The sequence below is a fragment of the Ambystoma mexicanum genome, chromosome 8 (assembly GCF_040938575.1).
Source record: "Ambystoma mexicanum isolate Mex_15411 chromosome 8, UKY_AmexF1_1, whole genome shotgun sequence".
Lineage (NCBI taxonomy): Eukaryota > Metazoa > Chordata > Amphibia > Caudata > Ambystomatidae > Ambystoma > Ambystoma mexicanum.
This window is the reverse complement of record NC_090929.1, coordinates 1590445431-1590463652: the sequence shown is the minus strand read 5'-3', so window position 1 is coordinate 1590463652 and position 18222 is coordinate 1590445431.

Here is an 18222-nt window from a genome sequence, read left to right as displayed (position 1 = left end):
GGAGCTGTGCAAAAGTAGATTTTGAGCTTCAAAGTTCCTTGATCAGCAGAAAATGCAGTTCCGAACTGTCCGTGAAGCACAGACACGTTTGCAAAGTGATGACGTCAGACATTAGCAAACGTTGATGAACTCAAAAGCAGTGGAAAAAGTTGCAAAAAGAGTATAGCAGTGTTAAAAATGATGCTAGAAAGTTTGAATGGCAGACTTTTAAGGTGAAACTTTGTAAATTGGACAAAAATGTTGCTAATTTGGGCTAAGTATGATATTAGTAAGTTTTAGAAAATTAAGGGTGTAGTGGTAAAAACCCATGAAATTCACTGAAAAAACTTTGAGGGATGTTATAGTTAATTTTCACAAATAAAAACCTATAAAATTCACTGAAAAAGCTTTGTTAAAAGGACGTTATGATTTCAAGTAATACCGAAAACTCCCAGGAATTCACCAGTTATGGTAAGCTAAGCAACCATAACTCACACCACCACCGTGCATTGCTGTCATTAACACCCAGGACACAAAAGATGACATCACACATGTCAAAAATAGTTCATCTTTCTAATGAAAATACTGTGCATTAGGTGTAGTGGGTATGATACACTATGTACCCAATTAATTATTATATTTACTGCATTATCATGGTATGATCATTTCTTTAAAAAATGGATTGGAAGGACTTGCTTTTATAGTTTCTCATTAAGTCTTCAATGGTAAACAATGGCGTTTTGAAGAGTTCAAAGACGAGGTACCAAAAGTGGTGCTAAACAGCATATGCTAATTGCAGACTCTCTATGGTGTTGAGAGACTCATAACGAGGAACAGGAGACACTGTACAATTAATTGGAAATCCAGGCCTTGATATTTGAGAGCTACTTGGAACTAAGTGCTTATTAAAATCCATTCGTGAATTTAACATGAAGGCCATAGCGACCTCAATATTTTGTTAGGATATTAAGAAGCTTTTATCCAATTACCATGAACCTTTGGTTGTTGACTGTCTCACTCAAACTTGGCAAATGATTTAGATGCTGATATACACAAAGGTACCTTACAATATCCTGTGAGGAAGCCAAATGTACAGAAACACAGTATGGCATTCAGCAAAGAACACAAATAAGGCAAAACCTACAGTGATGCATTCTCAGTGTATTGTTCCACTTCTGTGCCATTTTTGTTTCCACTAGGAGAAAAAAATCAGCTCCTTGCGTTTCACAGCCCCATGCAGCAAAATGTTGATGTGGTGGAGAGGCAGGGATCCCTGTGAATTAGGTTTCCTTTTAACCATTTTCAAAGAACAGATGGAGTTGATAGTGACATACTGTCATTGTGGCTGCCTTGGTTGATAATGTTGTCTGCCATCACCAAACGCGGCCAAGCATTCATGCACACACAGTAAATACCTTAATCCATGATGCCGTGTTAGAGACAGGAACCTGTAAGGGGCTAGGATAATAGTGTCTACCACCATACCATGTTATGACTACTCAAACTCCCTCAGAAGTAGCCTAGGCAACGCAACCAATATCGGCCGGGCTCCTTCACACTGATTAACTGTCATTAGGAATTTTCGAAGCTACAGGCCAAACTGATACTGTTTGAACAGATCTGTTTACTTGTCAGTGTTTCCATCCCTAAACACAGGAATTCACCAATGTGTGTGTACTTTCCTTTAAGATGGATGCACTTACACAACCCCATTTAAGATATAAAGTAAGTAAAGCAGTGATAGAAATGTACCAAAAAAGTAGTGGAACTGTGACTGTGGTGGGAGACAGAGTAGGAAGGAAGGGAGCACCATGCAACACATTTTTCAAGGTTTGCCGTCATGCTGGTTGACAGCCAAATGAGATGAAACAGATTTCAGTTTAGATGTAACTGATATCCGGTGGTAAAATGGAAAAGTGTGCTTTAATTTCACAAAGAGCAGTTCCGGGATGGTGAAAATGGTTCCAAAAAGTATTGGAGCTGTTAACAGTATGATATGATATGATAGGTTATTTATAACGCGCTTAATACCCAAAGGTTTGTGCGGACCTGGGGATCGAACCTGTGGTGCTCCATGACGTCTTGCTTCCAAGGCGAGCACAATGCCCCTGAGCTATCCTCCCGAGAGTAAAAAATATAAGTAGTGGAACACCACTTCCGACCGTTCCCGCTCACTTCGACCACTGAAGTAAAGTGGTCTTGTGTAGCACTCTTCTACCATTTGTCATAGGCTTCATTGTGTGTGGGACTCAAATATAAGAGGGAGGCTATTTATCATTGGTATACCGAGAGAGACTGTTAGGCAGAATTGCATGCAGTACCCTCTGGGACCACCACATACAATTAGGACTACAGGTGGAAGCAAAAACAAACCTTTGTTATAAGTCTGTACTAAACAGTTTGTGGTAGCGAGCTGGGCAGCCAGGCTTATCTCAAGTGGGAATGTGAGCAGTACAAGGATATTACACAGAGGTCTTACAATCACAGTGGTTCAAATAAACACGCTCAAGGTTTCTTGGTAAAACCCTTATTAATTTATTACACAATCATTTAGAAAACATTCACTAGAAGGAGGCCACTTAATATTATACACTAATATACTTCAATAGCAAACCAATAAGCTTCTGAGTAAATTAGGCTCCCCTGAAATAGGAGCAAAATTACATTTCAGTTACTTTGATTGGGAGTAAAAAGGCACAATTTAATAGAACAGATCACAAATACTTTCTTAGACAGTACAAATAGTTTCAGTTCACTAGAGGACTCGATTCAGTTCAATAGGTCTAGGCCAATGTCAATGGACTACTGTCTTGGATAGGAAAGAGCAGTTCTTGAAGTAAACGGTAACATCTTTGCCAAAGTTCTCAGAAGTAGTTTGTACAAAAAAGAATCATATGTTGCGTCACAAGCTGATTAGGCCTGCAAGTTGGGAAAGTTCCACAAACTTTCACCGCAAGAGGTAAAATCTCTCAATCGGGTTGGCACAGTACCTTAATATGAAGAAGAAGATGCAGCAGAAGACGTTGGTTCCTGGCAGTTCATGCAGATCTCACTGTTCCTGAGCCGGAGTCATGGGGACAAGAGGGAGGACGTCGGGGGACTCCTGCACTGCACAGGATTGTTGAAAAACACTGATAAATTGAGTCTATTTAGTTCGAGTAGCTGCCATCAAGCACACAAGCTGGTGTCCTTCCCCCTGGTTAATCCTAACTAGCTCCGAGAATGGTATCCAGGTGGCTTACGAGTTGATTGGTCCCACCAACTCAAAGGAAGAAGTCGCCCTTGGAGGGGCTTCTCTGTCGAAGTGAACTTGGCAATTTCGGACCTGCAGCAGGGTTTCACCGGGCAAACCAACGGTCCAGGAGTTGCAGCAGTCATCCTCTTCCAGCTCGTCTTTCGTTCCAGTGGTCGACTCTGATTTCCAGTGCAAGAGACTCACCTTTTAAACAGTTTTCTCACTTTCGTTCCAGCCTAGCTGCCACTCACCCAGCAGGGTGGCTGTCTTTGCCAGTCAGCCAGCCAATCACACAAGAGTGCATTTGGGTTTCCTAGGAGACTAAGCACAGGAAGTTTCGGGCACCTCCCTCACTTCCTGCCTACCCCAGACACCCAGATGCCAGAGGCGGTCTTCAGTCCTGAAGCCCGCCAATGGCAGAGAAACAAAGGGACCAAACCTAGTATGGCACACAGAGACAACACTAGAAGGACATTTTCAAAAAGAAATGGTAAAAAAGAAGACCGGAACCTGTTTAAACAAAGGCGCTTAAGGAGCCATCTTGAAAAACATGGCTCCTGCGATTTTTAGCTACCGGTGTTCGCGGTTGGGAGAAATCATGGTAGTTCGTTGTAAAACCACTGCCACCAGCCATTTCGATGGAAAAGGGTAGCATTTGACTACAACATGAGTTTCTAGACTCAGGGGATACTAGGTACCCCCTCCAGCCCTCTATAGGAAGATAGTGTGTGCCGGGTCTAGGAATAAAAAATAAAAGGTCTAGTAAAGTCAATTTAACTTTACATTCTATGGGAAACAGTAGTTTATCCCAGAGAGGGTATTTAAACCTTGGGAGAGCCTAAAAAGGCTTCCCTGTCTTACTACACTGAGGGTGCTGTATAACACAAATAAAAAATATGATGCCTATGGAGTTGTCTATAACTCCATAACCAAAGAAAATAAACACAGAAAATAAACAGAATTAAAATGTTCACAGCCTCCAAGGTTTAGCAAAAGAGCTGGGGGTCTCTAAGGTAGAGGCAATTAGCACATTTATGAGAATTCTCCCTAACAGAGACATATGCAAAACCTTTGGTGTTAATAAACCATTTCCAAAGTAGCCATGTCCTGTGTGCCACTGATTCTAATAGTTTGATGGACATCCTTTTTGATATGTTAGGAAGAGCTCATGAGAGGCTAAACATGATTTGCCTAATGTGGCGGTGGGCAGTAGGGCTAAAGAGTGGAGCTTCATCATAGCTCAATAATGTTCACTTGGCATCAGCTAGGCTTGTCCAATAGCTGTAGGAGATGTGCATGCACGGTGTAAGGTGGAAGCTTAGTTTAAAGCAGAATCAGTTCGTTGAGGGCAGAAGAATATCAGGTGTACAAGTAATGGGAGAAGACATAAAAAAGAAAAGGTTACCTTTCAGGAGTGAGGTAGTATGTCTGTTAGATGTTCACAGTCATTCTATTTCAGAAGTGTCGACTCCGATCTAATAGAGCCCAGTTCCTGATAGTTTTGTCAGATACATATAGTTTCCTGGTATTTTTTATCTATGAAAGGGTTCCTTCCATTAGGTGAAGCCAATGAAAGAGGGCGAAAAGTTGGGTGGGGGTCTGGTGCTGATCTCTTGATCATTTTAGTTGGAAAACAAGATGTATTTCTGTTCGCTGAAGGTCATGCAGCTGTCTGCTGTCAAAGGCTTTTAGGTAAGAGAGAGGACCCTCGGTGGAATTTCTGATTGAGGTTTGATATGTTACTAGTTTGTCATTGCTGTATAACAGCGTTCTTAATGGTATGGGAATTAGCTTATGATTGATTCTAGGCTGCTATCATTTTAAGAGAGGTGAGCAGTTTGGCGATGGCCCTTTTTTTTAATAAGAGCCTGTGAAGTGTGAAGACTTCTTGGGTGAAGTGTTGCATTCCGTTTTAGGAGTAATCTGTCTGCCACATTTTGGAATGATGGTTGTCTGTTATGTAGACATTCCAGGAGTCTAAAGTAAAGGCTGTTGGCATAGTTGAGTCTTTGTAGTAGCAATTAGATCGCTGCCATTGCCATGCCGGTAAAGGTCAGTTAGTGCATGATGTGTTGTAAGGGTCCGAGGTGAAATAAACTGCACTTTAAGGTGACTTTGTGGCATGCCTGTCTCTAAAAACCCACCAAGCATTGTCAAATAACAACAGATATGATCCTGGATCACTATTCAACCTCTCCTGGCACACATCTGTATTTCCAGAAACATGGACTACAATTCCCATAATGCACCTGCTAGATATCTGGAAATACTGGTATCCTAATACATAAAAAATAAACTCTCTTGAATTTAAAATTGCACACACAGAGGTTTCATCATGAATGAAAGAAGAGAAGCACATTTCTATGGACTGCAACACTTTAAATATCACAGCAATTACTGTGCTTCTGATTCCATTTAAAAACATCTGGAGTTTGTCAACACTAGCTCCTCTCTGAGAGTCCATTCTAGGGAGTTCCATAAACCACACTTGTTACTGCTTGTATACAGCTCAATCATACAGCCTCACATTGGATGTCCTCACTTCCAGCACTGCTTATACCCTGCAATGCTCTCAAGCTCCCGGTGTGTGCTTTGGGTTATAAACATGGTGCAGCTGTGAGCCATTTGAAGTCACCCCTGCCTTGTTGACAATCCAGTCTTGTGTTTTGCCTGTGACTCGTCCCTGCTTCTGTGTTGCCATGCAAACATTTCCACATTCCTGCCTTGCTGACTCAGTCCTTCCACCTCTGCCTGCTGCTTATGTGTTTTCTCCTTTCTTTTGTGCCAGGTTCCTGCAGCCCGCTGTTACTTGTGCTGCTTCGTTTCAGTCTCCTTACCCTGCTCCCTTTACTGCTCTTCTCTTTCTGTCAGAGGTTCATTACTCAGTTTAGTCAGACACTGTTGCTCTGGCTTCTGCTTGCAACGTTCACCTTAGTTCTAGCCCTGGGTGTAACAGTCATTTCTTCTATAGCATGTGTGTTTTCTGTCCAGTTTTCCAGCCATCTTCAGTTGCCTAGATTCATTACCTTGCATAATAAACCTGGATCAGTTCCCTGCACAGTTACCTTGTACCAGTATCCTTCTCAGTTTCCTTGTACCAGTGCCTTGCTCAGTTACTTGTACCATCACCCAGCACAGTTACCTGGTACCATTCCCTTTTTTCAGTTACCTTTTTCCAGTTCCTTTCCAATGCTGTCTAGTTCTTGTTCTTGCTACCTGTGTTCCTGTTGTAAACTCTTTGTATCACCTGTTGGCTCTTAGTGTCTGGTATGTGTCATATAGCGCCCTCACCTGTGCCTCTGTGCCTCTGTGTATTCCTTGGTAGAGAGATCGTGGCTGCTATGCCCTACGAGACAATCTCTGCTACTTCCTTTGTCTCATCATACCTTTAGGCCATGTTGTATGTCATGTAACATTTTGTTGATTGGTGATCGCACAGGAGGCACCGTCTGTATGTTCTGGCTGATCCCACATAGGCTTGTCTCAGTACACACCTCGTTTGTGCCTAATGGTCCATATACATGAGACACTCTTGCTGCTCCTCTCACAAGGGTTTGCAGGCAGAGTATCTTTTTAAATAACATACACAGAGCCATTGAGTGTCCCTTATAGCTGAGGATAGTCTCAAAACCGACCTGTGTACACCTTTAGTGGTATTCCAATATGTGTTTTCAGTATATGGTCCCCATCTCTTCATGCTCACCATTGTGGTTTGATGTTTCTTCCTGGTTCATTTTTCTTATTGACATTGTCTATTCTTCTTTCTTGTTTGCCCTCCTTCAAAAATAAAGGGGTATGCCTGCTTTTAATCCCTGGTCCTACAAGCAAAATATATAAGGTTTACAAAAACAGACAGTGGACCAGTGGATGGAGATGACACAGATTAATCAGAAAATATTATTACAAATTTTAATCAATAAACACATAGGGCCTCATTACGACCCAGGCGGTAAGTTACCGCCTGGGCCGTGACTTTACCACCATGGCGTAAACTACGTTTACGCCATGGTGGTTGGCGGACTTACCGCCCCATTCCGAGGTCGGCGGGGCGGTAAGTCCCCAATCCCCATTTACCCTTCCCCATTCCTATTTTTGCCCCATAGGGCATAATGGGAGTGGGGAAGGCGTTAATTACGCCACCGTAAATTACGGTGGCGTAATTAACTCCATGGTCCCTTAGCGCCATGGATTTTAACACCTGCTAAAAGCAGGTGTTAAAAGCGCCATGGCGCTAAGGGACCTCGTAATTGGCGGTAAGGGGTCGGCGCAGCTAACGCTGGCGTTAACCCCTTACCGCCAGGGTCGTAATGAGGCCCATAGTACGTTATTATATGCAATGTTCTAAAACCATAAATAACAATTCATCATCATATACTTCATATAATCAACTTCCATCCTTAATCCCAAACTCACTCATTCATTCAATCATTTCCTAAAAAAACAAATTTGACTAGTTACACGTAATGTATTGTTCTCCTAATACATATGTTTCCAAAACATAGTTGTCACAAATGTTATTTGTCCCAGTTTTTTCTGTCAGGTGTCAAATTATTTCCAATCAATAAATTAACCACAATATCGTTTATCGTCGACACGTGTTTCGGTCCACATCGAACAGAATTTGCTGTCTTTCATTCTCGAGTCGTTCTTCAGGACGTAAGGCACAAACAATTAGGTCTGTCCTTGTATTTGGAATGGTGTAAGCCAATTTTCAATTTGGGAAGGTTTGAGGATAACTCAGTTAGAGGTCAGTCGGAAGTACACATGTGCAAGGCATGTGTTGAGGTCAGGTATGCCCATTGTTGGGTTCATTAATGAATCTGTAAACAATGTGTGTCATATGCATTGTTGGGGCATGTGGGTCCCGGGATGCAGACATATCCAAGTGGTGGGCTATCTATATGTTAAAGAGAAAAGGAGAGATGTTTGGAAGGCAGTGATCTTAAAGGAGTAATGAGTGTTGTTTCTGCTCTCTCTCTCTCAGGAAAGATGCAATTCAGCATAGGGCCATTTCCTTCACCCCAATTTCCTCTAGTTTAAGGAAGTATTCGTGACAGATGTTGTCAAAGGTGGCAGAAATGTCCAGTGTTAGCATTGTACTAGTTGAGTCATTGTCTGTGCTGTTCTTTATCATGTCACAAAACAAGCAAATTGTGGATTGTGTACCTCTGATTGGCCAAAATCCATGTTGTGATTCATGGAGCATGTTTTTGATCTTGATGTATTCCTAAAGCTATAAGTATATTCAGCTCTTCGTTATTCTGCTCATGAAAGATGTCTTCGAAAATGAGCACTAAATACCTTGTTCGTTTGGGTGGGCCATGGATTTTCTAAGGAGAGGTTTATCAAAGCATGTTTTGAAAGTGAGGTGGTTTGTTCCTTTCTTGATAGAGGCATCGAAAAGGGATACGCAGGCAGGCCCTATTTCCTGTTGCTTAGATGTTGTTTTGAAAATGTTAGGGGCTACTGATCTTCTTGATTGCTAGAGTTGACTGTGGAAAGTAAGTCCACAGAGGTTAAATGGCATAGTGCAGTATATTAAGATGTGGAGGTATCTGTACACATGACCTTTCTAGTTGGATAGAACACTGCTGATCCTTTCTTATCCAAGTGGTCTTGGATCTATTGAATTCTGTAGCTGAAGTGTGTTGCTATGGGGCCCCATAGTTGTTGAGTGAGTGTTGGCATCATATAACAGCCTGTAAGGTTCTTGAATTAGGATGTGATTTTCAAGACTTCCTTTCAAACGTGTTGCGTTGATTGTGTATAATTTAGGAAGTGGGCTCTTTATGCTTTGATGTTGACTCAGTAGTACCACAATTGCTGATCATATACAAATTAGTCAAATGGTTGCTTCTTTCAGATGTTCTGAAGCCTTTGTTTTATTTCTTGACGTTTTTCAGCTTGGGCATAAATAATTTGGAAACATATTTGAACGGTTTATTGGTGCTATACTACCCAGGTTGGCATTATTCTCTTGTGAATGTCAAGGAAGATGTCAGCAAGTGTTCTGCTTTGAATTTTGGCTTTCATTTGAGATTTGGATGCTTCAAGTTTTTTTTCTGCTGCATGGCCTTTTGAATATTTGTCCATGGTCTGGTGCCTTTTTGGGGTAGTACTGAGAGCTGGGGGATTACTAAATATTCTAAATGTAATAGAAGAGTGGAATCCCAAATGTAAGTTCTTGTTGCAGAAACTGACATCCACAATGTTTTGCATTTTGCGGTTAGGTGGTTTAACCAATTGTTTGAGGGGAGGTATGTAGAGAGCAACTTTGAAGTGGAATCATCCTTCTTCTCAAGCCAGGTGATGACGATTTATGTGGTCTACAGACAGATTAGTGACATTGTCATCCAGGTGGCCAGAAAAGAAAGCATTGTACTGTAATTAGGTGGTCTATAAATGAGAGAGGTTAGTGTCGATGTCTTTGAGATTTTAAAGATTAAGAATAGTGATTTGTAGTCTGTGATATTATATAGGATTGAGGGTAAGTTTGATGCAGCCTCTTTGAACAAGAACAGTTCCTACTTCCTCTGCTGCATTTCCTTTTGGCAAATGCAGTTGTGTAGCCTAAAGGAATGGTTTTGTGAATGTGTATGGAGTTACCATGCAAGGGCCAGGTTGCTGTGATGGTGAGTAGGTTTATTTTGTTCTCCTATTAAATCTCATAGTTGTCAGAGGAATGTTTGGTGATGGTGCATGGATTGATGAGGAGTCATCAGGTGCCAACTGATGCTCTGTGTCTATTGATCTATTTGTCCATTACTTGTGTCATGGTCATTCAACAACCCTTGGTTGTTGTCTTCAGCCTCAAACAAACTGAGTTGGACCTGTGTGAAAACGTGTTGATCTTCCTGGTTGCAGTAATCAATGGATGTGGGATGCTGTTTTTAATGATCAGGAGCGACTCCTCGAGTGCCTAGCCGCTGCCATAGATTTAGTGGTCAACAAGGGATTTGCTTGAAAGTCAGTGTGGTTTCTACAGTGTTTTGTTAGTTCCCGGTGCATTGAGTTGGTGACCTAGAGGTGGTCATTTGATGGCAACCTGTGGAATTATTTTATGAGGTATCTGGAGATGAAGGCTGTCAAGGGCATTTGGGGGTGAGAATGGGGCTGCATCCAGTGCCCCTCATTAACTGATGTGCAGATTTAGTGAAAGCAGACAGCTTAGCTTGCCTCTTTCTTTCTTTACCTCTGGTCCTACTACCTTGCTTTCTTTTTGGCATGATGTGGTCTTGCAGTGTGAAGCCTTACCTAAGCATGACTTAACCTGTATCTTCGGCCATTCGTAGAAGTGTGCCAGCATTCGTTACTGATTTGCCAAAGGATTTCAATTTCCCTTTAGTCATGATTGTGTGAATACCCTCTTTGAGTGGTTCCATGTGTTAAAATCGTGGCAAAAAATGCTGTTTACACAACAAAATCGCGTCAAAAAGGCTGTGGTTTTGCCGCCGCAATTCATGTAAAGGATGCGGGGGATAGCCCCGCAACCCCCAGACCCATTATACCATTTAAGGGAAGTGGGGACACCCCCACAACCCCTGCTACCTTTAAATGGTACAATGTGGTACACCTTTACCAGGTCAAACCACAGCATTTTTGCCACGATTATTTGTAAAGGCAATATTTTTGCCGCAATTTTATTACTGCATATCCTTTGAGCTAGACTCATTTCTGGATGGCTAACATATCATTAAGTTTATTACATTTCCTGTGATATAAGAATTTAGAAGATAAAAGCCATACAATGTACTAGCAATGCAGCAAACACACTTCGGCCCCTGATCATGAAGTATAGTTATGAGTGAGGAGATTGTTACTGGTGTGACTAATTGTCAGTCTTTCCTCGACAACAGGCAATAGAGTGAGACTGGGGACCTTTTTGCAACTTGATGAACCTTTTTGGAATTTCCTGTTCTTTTATACAGAACGCAGGCATGCTTCTAAGATATCACCCTTTTAATCAATTACATTTGTATACTAATCCATGATAGCATTTATTCCAGAAAATTCAATGTACAACTCAAGCTGGCCTTTCAGCAGTAACATGCAGCCTGATTAATTATGCCTAATATGTGCCCCAACTGAAGTTTCTCAACATGATTTCTCCCCTGCATTTCTCCCCTGCATCTACAAAAAACCTCTGCGAATGTTTTACTGTCAATGGGAACATTCTACCTGGCCACAACAACAACATCTAACACTTGATTCCCAACCTCCAAATTATAATGACCCTCTGCCTAAACTTGGGCATTGACATTTCCCTTTAATATTTTAAAGTTGTGCAATATAATATGCACCTTCTAAGATATCTTCACTAGTAAATTGAAATATTATTTGTATAGAAACATTCTCAAGTGAATGTCAGGTGAAATGTTTGGCTCAGTAGACATGCCCATTAACTAATAAAGGAATACTTCTGGATCAAGGGCCACTGATCCCTCTAGTTTGAAACCGGAAGCTCGCATCTGATGCCCCAAAGGGTATTACAATAATGGACGATGCAACACATTCCCTGAAAAACATTGCTACTAGAAGCAACCAACCCCTGTGAAGATTGCGTTGTTTGGCAAGCAGGTCATGCTTCTCTATTTTATTTCCCCTCCTGATGATCTCATCTTACTAATCTCAGTTTTGCTGTTCGACATGCTCGTTTATAAATACAACTGTTGTTAGTCTATTTAGAAAAACAACCTCACTGGATCCTTATATTCTTTCCAACATTAGACGCTTTGCCCATCTCCATATCCATTCTAAGGTCATAGACAAGGCAATTGCGAGACAGCTACAGGCGTCGTTAGATTCCAATCATTGTTTTTTGCCAATCCATCACATCTCTCCCTCAAAACAGACAACTTGGGAGCCTGGAGTTTTGTAAGAATGCCCTATTCTTGGTTGATGAGGGCAAGGGTGTTGTGTTTGCCATATTGGCCGTCTGGGCAGCATTTGATACCTAGACCTTCTCCATGGGCTATCATCAGAGGTACCATTGACATTCTGCTTCCAATCACTTCTGGATGGAGGTACCCCATTATCATGGGGTCAAGAATTTCCTTTTATAATTTTATGGGAAGAATATAATACATTATTCACAATTCTGGGGATCCACAACAAGACCACTGGCATATTCAGGATTTGAAACAAATGTTATTGTGCAAATGAACAACAACCCAAACCCTGCCAAGTCGTTGCAGACATACTGCCAACCTTGCTCAAAGAAAACCTAGTATAGCTACAGATGAACATTAAAAGGCCACATCGTGCCAACAACCCATTTGGTAAAGAGCCAAAAAACAAGGTTACATTCTTTGCCTTCAAGGTCATCAGCCCATCATCTTTGTAAAGATGGTGAAAGCAAGGAATGCATCTGTGCAATGCTATGAATCCGAAAAGAAAACAAAGAGACATCACCCCAATACTGGCAGATATCTACAATACCTCATGAGCCAGGAGGATGAACCAGGTCACTCTGAACACAGCAACCATCACCCACTTACTGAATAAACAAAAGGCAGATCCTGAAGACAGCCCACCAATTTCCATCCAATGGCGAATATGCCTTTATCACCTACATCGCAGAGAAAAGTCAATAATAAAACAATTTTCTTTAGAGGAACAAAGGATAAGGGAGCCACTGTCATTATACTTCACCCTAAAAGGGATATGTGTGTGGCTAAAAAGAGGAAAAAACTTCATAGGTATGTGAATTTCTCACTTATAACAGGTTTTAAGCATCGCAAAACCAAAGTTGTCCCTAAGTTGACCTACGGTATGGAGACCAAATTGGAACTTGATTTGGAGATGTTTGATGCTCTTGTGGCTGGTTTGTGGCAGAACGTGCTTTGTCTGCCTCAGTACTTGCCAGTAGCTGCCATATGCTTCGAGTTAGGCCTCCCTTCTCTCAAAAGTATAATTTGTTGGAGCGCTCTTCTTCTACTTAGGAAAATAATATTCTCGCCTGTGGACTCTTTACTTCAGGATCTCAAGGCTCGACTGTTGGGATATGATTGTATCTGGGGACTTGGGGTCACAAGTGTGATTTAATTTTGGGAAGGATGCATTATACGATTGAGCAGTTGGAGGTTTTCTATGCACACTCTCAAATGGGAGTTGCTGGACTTGGACTGAGTAGAAACCTGCACTGCGCTTATTAAATAGTCGTTAAAAGGTGATTTGGCGCATGAACATAAACAATGGGCCACACTAGGGAAAGATTAGAGAGTTTCCCCAATTGCAGATTGAGAGCCCAGTTCATGAGGTTGAGAGCCCAGTTTATGAGGTTGAGAGCCCATTTCATGAGGTTGAGAGCCCAGTTCATGAGGTTGTGGATGAATTTCCTAAAAACAAGATGTGTCTTGAGTGCTAAGAACAATAAGGACTTCTCCTCACCGACATGCCATTATTTTCATATGGAAGAGGTAAAGGAAACACTCAGGCACTTAGTGACTAATTGCCCTGCCTTACAGGTGAGTCGTGGCAGCTTGCTAGGGGAGGTCCTGTACATGAAGGAATGATTGGGAGCACATTACTCACGGGAGCAGGGCTTTGAAGGTGGGGCCAGTTGTGCAGATAATGAAGGTTTTAAGATTCGCAGAAAACATTAGCCTAACAGAATAATAAGCCTGCTTGTAAAGTTTGTTTTCTTTTTTTTATTCAAGGATCATGTGAAATATATACTTGTGTTTTAGACTGGTTGCATGAGGATGTTTCATCAGTAAAAAGGTTTACTTGTTAGACCAATGCAAAATAAATATTTGTGTACATGGCACATGAAAGTTCTTCCAATGATTTTTTGACATTTTTCTGTCAACATTATAATGACAATCCCTTGTACAGTCTGTGCATAAAAACTAAATGCACATGTGATGTCATCAGTGATGTCATGAATGACATTTGTGATGTCATCTTTGTTTCACTGAATTTGATAGGTTTTTAGTAGCGCAACTCAACCATAACGTCCCTTTAACAATGTTTTTCACTGAATTTCATAGGTTTTTAGTAGCGCAACTTAACCATAAAGTCCCTTAAAGATTTTTTTTTCACTAAATATAAATATAGATATTATGAATTTGATAGGTTTTTACTAGAATTCCCTGAGTTTATATAGATATACCATACAACATTTTAAAACCCCCTGCCCCACAATAGTGTTTGGGATGCCAACAGACGGACTCACACTGTCCAAAAACTCAGGGGGTATCTTACATTGTTGTATCATGCAATACAAATTATAACAAAGAACACACGGAACATGTTCAAAGAACAGCATATAAATAAATTACATTGAAAAATAAATAAGAAGTGCAAACTGTATATGTAAGACACCAACAGTCCAATTACATAGCATATTGACCATAATGGAACATACCAAAAAAAATAGCATATGCCTCCAACAGAATTACCTCAATGATGCTTTATAGCAGTAATAAGAAAACTAAAAAACAAATTGGTAAGTACACTACATTAATTCCTATATTTATAAAGTTTCTATAGTAGGATACACTAAAAAATAATGCATCTTTTATTTTTTACACAGAAATGTCTAGTACTTTGCACTGGCTTGAAGAACATTCTCCCCACGACGAAATGAGCGAAACCAGTGATACTAATTGTAGACACAGCTGTTTTCAAAGCAAACCAAATAATACATATTATTTTATATGTACCTTACACATTTTTATTTAACAGAACATACAGAAAATAAGAATAATACTGAAGCAGATACTGTGGAAAATCATCTACAGCAGTTGGAACAAAAAATTGATCAATTAATGACCACGTTCAATATTTTGAAGAACTTTGTAGATAACCATATCATGGAGAAAGAAAATCAATATCACTGTCCCACATGCACCTCTACCCCTTCTCCATTCTCCAGTCAACCATACCCCCCAAAAATCCCCATCACCAAAAACGTTATGATGAGACTTCAATCCCTTCCTCCCCTACCATCCAACATGTTGAAAACCCTAATTCCCCTGTATTTGTCTCAATTTCTGCCTCCCGTTCTCTTTCATAATTTCTATATTTTGTACAATAATAACATTTTATACATACTATTACTATATTTCTCTGTGTTTTTTTTTAAAGTCCATTAGAGTGTCCGCAGATGGCATAACTGTCCGGGATGTCAGCAATTATCCAAAATGGGGGTGGCCTAAGGACACTATGCCTGTTCGCACTGTCTGCAATCAAAATGTAGGTATCCGTAGGACACATAACCTGTCTGCCTGACCGTAATTAATCAAAATGGGGTGTCCTAAGAACACCTCCCCTGTTCGTATTGTCCACAATCAAAATGGGGGTGTCCGCAGGACACATAATATGTCCGCCTGTCCATAATTAACCAAAACGGGGGTGTCCTAAGGACACTATGCCTGTTCGCACTGTCCATAATCAAAATGGGGGTGTCTGTAGGACGCATAATCTATCCACAGGTCCGCAAAGTTATGGTGAACCTTTAATTAGTTCAGGTACCCAAACCCTGTCCCACAGACACCTGTACTCATGCACATCCCACCGGGTCCTAGGAACATTGCGCCTGTTCGTAACTGTCCGCTGCACGTGTGTCACACTTTCAATTAGTTCCGGGACCCGAACACTGTCCGTAGAACACACGCGTGCATGCGCACAACTGATGCCGTGCATTTGGTGTCCTACGGACACCTGTCCCATTCGTGAATGTGTCCGCTACGTCATCATGTGACCACACCCACACTAAGCTTTTTTGAGCAATCCAAAGTATTTTGCTGTGAAGCTTCACCCTTGACCATCTCCCTAGCAATCTGGATTCTTATTGGAACTTGTTGAGCCCTTTTTGATGTTCAAAGTGTTTGCGGGCAGCGTGGCTGTCTGCAAAGCTCTCCCCAGCACACCTATAAAAGGCCACACCCAGAGCTACTTCTCATTCTGTCTTTCTGTCCAAGACAGAGCACTACTGCAGATTTGTGTTATTTTTGCAATTCTTGGTGGACCTGATTTTGCTGCTGCCTTAATTCCTTTCAAAACTACCAGGAATTCTTTTGGCTCTTTTTTGCTGACCAAGATTATTCAGCTTTTGCTATTCCTCACTCCTGACAGCTGTCCTGATGGCATCCATGGCTGCTGCTGGTGCTACTTCTTCCTCAGCACCACCCCACCTCCTCCACCACTGCCACCTTCCCAAGGACCTGGAGAGGCGAACAGGCAAGAGGATGCAGAGACGGATGAGGAGGATGACAAGGATGAGGTAGTGGAAGTTCCTACTACTAGCAGCCCCCATGAATCTTGGGTGTGGAGGTTGTTTGCCACTCTTGAAGGAGTACCTTGTGCAAATGAGGTGTGCTGCCAATTGGTGCTCAGTCATGGCAAACCAGGTTTGTACAGTTACAGTAATACCTCCATGAAGCGACACCTAAGGTTATTCCAAGCTGGGGCAGTTCGGAGGGTTGTCTCCTGCGGTCAACATAGTAGGTTGAGTTCGTCTGCAGCATGCTCCGTTTCTGCACCTGCCATCACAAGAGGCCCTCCTGTGGGGCAGCGCATCCCTCAAGCTGCCTCGCAGGCCATACGCGACACAGTAGACCCTTACCTTTAGAGGGTCACTGTATTGTATATGTACTGCGACACAGTACTGTGCAGGGGAGGGTCCCTTCGAAGTGCTTTCGAGGTTGCGGTCCGGGACCATGAGAAGGACTGCTCACTACCTGATTAAGGCCCACCCTACATCTTCCTCTCTCCACCTGCCCTTTCTTATTCCCGTGGTTAGTGCCCCTTCCTTATCCTCCCTTCCCTTCCTTTCCTTTTCTGTCAAGTTAAAAAAACAAAGAAATTACAAAACAACAAAAAAACAAGAAAAAAAGGCTTTTTTCAGAGCCACCTTTCACAGTTTTAAAATAGAAGTGCCAATGAAATGCTGCAGGGCCCTGTGCATTTTTAGAAGTCTGCGGACAGTCCGCGGATATTAACATTTTTGGGGTACTGCCCTATCAAAACCATTGCACTCTTCTCTAGGAGGAAGTGGTGGCTCTGAAAAGAGCCTTTTTGTGGTGTTTTTTTTGTGTTACAAAACTTCAAGTGGTCAACACCTACTGTAAAAAGGGTTGCGTTTATTCCAAAATGGGTTGCAATGCATTGTATATTTCACAGAAAAATCTGATTCCCAGCATAACTAAGTTGTACTTCATCTCTGCAAAATATGTAGGTACCACGAAACATAATATTTTCATTGTGAAAAGTGGACATGCCGACATCTCTCAAAAAGGCACAAACAGCCTTGTTGACATTGCGCCTCGGTTTCTACATTAGTGGACCAAATGAAGAAGAATGCAGCCACATTTGTCTCTGCGCAATACGAGAAAAAAAATTACTTGGGAGTTTGGAAACATGTCCATGACTTTCCCCAGTCCTTCTTTCATTGCAAATTGCAAAGAGATTCCAGATTCATGTCCTTAACTGTTCCCTCCACAGTGAATAATAATAGTGTCTGGATGACACTGTGTCACCAAAGTAGCACAAAGAGGAACCAAATCCAGCTACTTCATTCCATGCACTCCATTCGAGTGCACATCCACATGACGGAATCCAAGATGAGAAGCCACTCCACAGCGATCTGCATGCACCTCCAACCAATGTATTCACGAGTCACCCAAAATCCAGACAATCTGCCTTCAATCTGCCAATCTGAAACAGACTTTCTGCCAAAGTCTCTCCTTACACATCACACCCAGTAAACCTTAATGACCAATCCCTTGCTCTGCACAGTCTCATTTGCATGCCTCTCCTCCTCAAAATCCCTTTATATAATATGCTTTGTCCACGGCTGACCGCAGTGTCCATGGACAAATCGTAAAATATGAGAGTGGGGAATTCAAATTTAAATAGTGTGCCCCACTTCCCCGTTGAGGGTGGCTCTGAAAAGTGTCTTTTTTGTTTGAAGATGCTTCAGAAACACCTTTCATTTTGTACTTTTTTTCTTCAATTTTAACTCCAAATATCTTCACATTAGCTTCTCCAAAGCATTCCTTATA